The 4,275-nt window shown below is 40.2% G+C and overlaps 1 protein-coding gene across 4 annotated transcripts in view; it reads right to left on the bottom strand.

The window, feature by feature from the left end:
* The window catches only part of LOC122553622 (F-box only protein 34-like), a 46,094-nt gene that overhangs the window by 11,867 nt on the left and 29,952 nt on the right, over positions 1-4,275 (bottom strand). For all 4 annotated transcript variants that reach the window (XM_043697711.1, XM_043697714.1, XM_043697713.1 and 1 more), the window contains one exon: positions 1,336-1,425. The gene's annotated coding sequence lies outside the window, so the exon portion shown is untranslated. The remainder of the gene's footprint in view (positions 1-1,335; positions 1,426-4,275) is intronic.

The raw sequence follows: 4,275 nt of genomic DNA, 5'->3' as shown, positions 1-4,275 counted from the left end.
CTTATTTTTAAGCTGTGTCCTCTGGTTCGGTACTCACCCATCAGCGGAAACATGTTTCCTGCCTCCAGAGTGTCTAATCCTTTAATAATCTTATATGTCTCAATCATATCCCCTCTCAGTCTTCTAAACTCAAGGGTACACAAGCCCAGTCGCTCCAGTCTTTCAGCATAAGGTAGTCCCGCCATTCCAGGAATTGACCTTGTGAACCTACGCTGCACTCCCTCAATCGCCAGAATGTCTTTTCTCAAATTTGGAGACCAGAACTGCACATAGTACTCCAGGTGTGGTCTCACCAGGGCCTTGTACAGCTGCAGAAGCACCTCTTTGCTTCTATACTCAATCCCTCTTGTTATGTAGGCCAGCATGCTATTAGCCTTCTTTACTACCTGCTGTACCTGCATGCTTGCTTTCATTGACTGGTGTACAAGAACACCCAGCTCTCTCTGTACTGCCCCTTTACCTAAATTGATTCCATTGAGGTAGTAATCTGCCTTCCTGTTCTTGGCACCAAAGTGGATAACCATACATTTATCCACATTAAACTGCATCTGCCATGCATCTGCCCACTCTTCTAACTTGTCCAGGTCACCCTGTAATCTCCTAACATCCTCCTCACATTTTACCCTGCCACCCAGCTTTGTATCATCAGCAAATTTGCTAATGTTATTGCTGATACCATCTTCTATATCATTAACATATATTGTAAAAATAGTAAGTAGTAGAGTTGATGAGGAGCCAGTGAATGTGGTTTATTTGGACTTTCAGAAGGCTTTTGCCAAAGCCCCATGTAAAAGATTAGTGTGCAAAACTAAAGAGCACAATACTGAGGGTAGTGTATTGAGCTAGAAAGCAAACTGGTTTTGCTGACAGCAAGCAAAGAGTCTGGGTCTGTTTCCAAATGACAAGCAGTAACTTGTGGGACACTGCAGGGATCAGTGATAGGATCACAGCTATTCACAGTCTTTTGAGATAAACCAGTTGGATAGAAATAACTCTTTGAATTTTTTTTTGGATTTTAGTGAAACATTTAACATAGTATCATGCAGGGGATTGTACCACAATGTCAGAGTGCTTGGTATGGGTGGAGGACTTCTACAACTGACAGAAATATAACTGAACCACAAGAAACAGAGGCATTGAACAATATAATTTGCTAGGTACCTTGGAGATCAGTGTTGATTATTACGTACTTAAAATGAAATAGAAAAGCAGCAAAACTCTACAAGTTTGCAGATAACACCAAACTAAGGAAGAATTGTAAATAAATTACAAACAAGCTGATCAAATGCAGAAGCAAATTTGCAGAGAACGTTTATTTTTGTTCTTGCTACATACCTTACAATATGGCCTTTTGGATTACACCTTCATATCTCTTGGAATCATAAATTTATCAAAATGAACTTGCACATGGGGGAAAATGTTTACCTGGCGAAGAGAGGCAAAAGTCTTAAATAAAAAATAACAATGCTACTTTGGTTTAAAAGCTTAGTAGACAAAGGATTTAACAGGAAAACATATTTCCAAGATACTCAAAATGTAATCTTCAATAGTCTGTACAAGTACCAAATGAAAAAAAACAGATGACCCCAGGAATTCTGTAAATCTTTTTTAATTCCAGAAGAACGTGAGCTACTTCTAACCTTACACACACGACCCAGAATAAAATCAGACATCCTTAAGAGATCATGTGGTGTTTGCATCATAGAAAAGTGAGTTGCAGAGGAGTGAAAAACAAGCATTAAAGGAAATAAGATTTTTGGAATTCCGTGGTTCGGTTACCTTTCACATAAAAAAACCTAAATGTCTTAATAACAGGAAAGGTGGAGACCCAACAGGTAGTGGGGAAATAGAGAAAGCTTATATGTAGAATGAGTCGAATGAGGATAGCAAAGCAGATGATGTGGAGTGCAGAGGGTGAGGGTTGAATTTAGGTGCAGGTTGAAAACCATACGACACAGAACCCGGAGGTAAACAACAATGATAATACAGCATAAATTGCTATGGTGGAAGAAAATCAAAAGTTTTATTGATCTACATGGTACAGTCCATTAGGCATGTACTACCATATGGCGAATAGAGATATCAGGTTTATGGCAAGGTGTAATAACACTACTGCATGGGAGGGAAGCAAAAATATAGACAATACAAGTTAAAAGTTTGTGCGAAGATTTGTAGCTCGGGTGCTTGTTGCTGTGGTTCTGTTCGCCGAGCTTTTGTTGCAAACGTTTCGTCCCCTGGCTAGGCGACATCATGATATCTCCTAGCCAGGGGACGAAACGTTTGCAACAAAAACTTCCAGCTTGGCGAACAGAACCACAGCAACAATACAAGTTAGTTATATTGATTAATTTTCGTTTTAAACAGATCAAATACTTTACATCCTAATGATTTAAAACTTCATTAAATGAACTGTTGAAATTAGATTGGTTTTAATCTTGAGACACAAAGATCCCAACATATCCTCATTATTTACATTTTCACTAGGTCAGTATAATGGATGTTTTTTGAAACACCCAAATTCTATAAAACCATTAAGCCAGATCTATGATTTATGCAGGAAAGGTCAAGCAATTTGAAAATCCTGCACACGTTGTATCAACTAGATCTATGGGTTTCAAACTGGTTTTCAGTGGCATAGTGGGCATTTGGAGTAAGTACTGACTTATAACGACATAACTGTGCTTCCCATATCCGGTGTGAAATTTATTCCTTCCCTCCAAACTATTACTATCAATTTATAGAATCATGGAGTCCCTGCAATGTGGAAACAGGCCATTAGGTCCAACAACTCCACACCGTTCCGAAGAATAACTCGTCCAAACCCATTCTCCTACCCAATTACCCGACATTTGCACCTACCCGACACATCCCTGAACACTAATGGGCAATTTAGCATGGCCGATTCACCTAACCTGCATATCTTTGGATTATGAGAGAAAACCAGAGCACCTGGAGGAAACCCACACAGACGGGAGAAAAATGTGCAAACTCCACACAGACAGTCGCCCGAGGCAGGAATCGAACTCCCAGGTCCGTGGCGCTGTGAGGTAGTGACACCAACTACTGAGCCACCCTGTTACCCTAAATTGTATCTAACATTGCCGGAATGACTGTTATGTAGGCTGAAATAAACTGATGATATAATGCTTTAGGCTTTGTCTTTAAACTTAGGTTAAAAATTAAGGGAGTCTGTGGTATTCTGAATTCAGCCTGACAAGTGTAATTCAGTTAAGGGAATGGGTGAGCAAGGTCACACCTGGAATAAACTTGATGGGCCGAATGGCCTTACTTCCACTCCTATGTCTTATGGTCTAAACAGCATGGGCAACTTTGCCAGAAGAAGGACAACAACTTTTGACATAGAAAGGAATGTGCATGATTTGTGCGAGCCAGTGATGGTGAATGCAAGGAGGAAATGGTCTCCAATCAAAGAGATGATTGTCAAGAGACCCTATTCCATAGCCATAGGAAAGGGGGAGATTCACTCTAGCATTGCCAAGGAAAGAAAAACAAATCAGTGGACTTTACTGCCGGCATTGGATTTGGGAAATTCCCCAAATACAATTGGAAGCACCTGGAAATGGTGACCTAAAGTTACTAATTGGTGAAACAAGCAAACAAAAACACACTAGAAGCGATTTTGTGGAGAGTGCAATGAGAGAAATAGAAAAGTAGCATGTTCCTTTCTCCAGTTTATATTACATTGCCTACTGAAAACAGCATTAATGAAACACTCCCTGTAACTTGATACAGTAATCTTACAATTGGAATTCTTGCTGTCTTATTCCTTATAGCCAATAACTCAGAAGTTTGGATTTCTTTTCAACATCAGTCTCAAACGGATTATAACAATGTATTTTTCTCCTTGCCTGATACAGTTCTTACAGGAAGATATTAGAAAATAAACAAGAGTTTTGAAAGGAGGCACAGAAGAGAAATGGATAGGAAGAGTGGAAAGTCTGATCAATAATGCAATTCAAATTGCTAAGGTGTCAAATGTCTGGTGCAACATTTACAAAAGACTTCGACCACTAGTTGCTAGTTCAGACAGTACAATCATTCCCACATGCCCACTATACAGTGGAACCTCGATTATCCGAACGTGACGGGCGGGCACTATTTCGTTCGGATAATCGATTATTTGGTTAATTGATTAAATGCCTTTCCTCTGGGGCTTGGAGTTTTTAAAAAGGTCTGCTCCTCATTCAGGACACTGCTACAGCACATGGCGCATGAGGCCCCGGCACTCAGCACCCCCCCACCCCAATCCCCGTG

The sequence above is a fragment of the Chiloscyllium plagiosum genome, chromosome 10, assembly GCF_004010195.1.
Source record: "Chiloscyllium plagiosum isolate BGI_BamShark_2017 chromosome 10, ASM401019v2, whole genome shotgun sequence".
In the NCBI taxonomy this organism is placed as follows: domain Eukaryota; kingdom Metazoa; phylum Chordata; class Chondrichthyes; order Orectolobiformes; family Hemiscylliidae; genus Chiloscyllium; species Chiloscyllium plagiosum.
The sequence above is the reverse complement of the archived record's forward strand: the minus strand, read 5'-3'. Positions and strand labels throughout refer to the sequence as shown.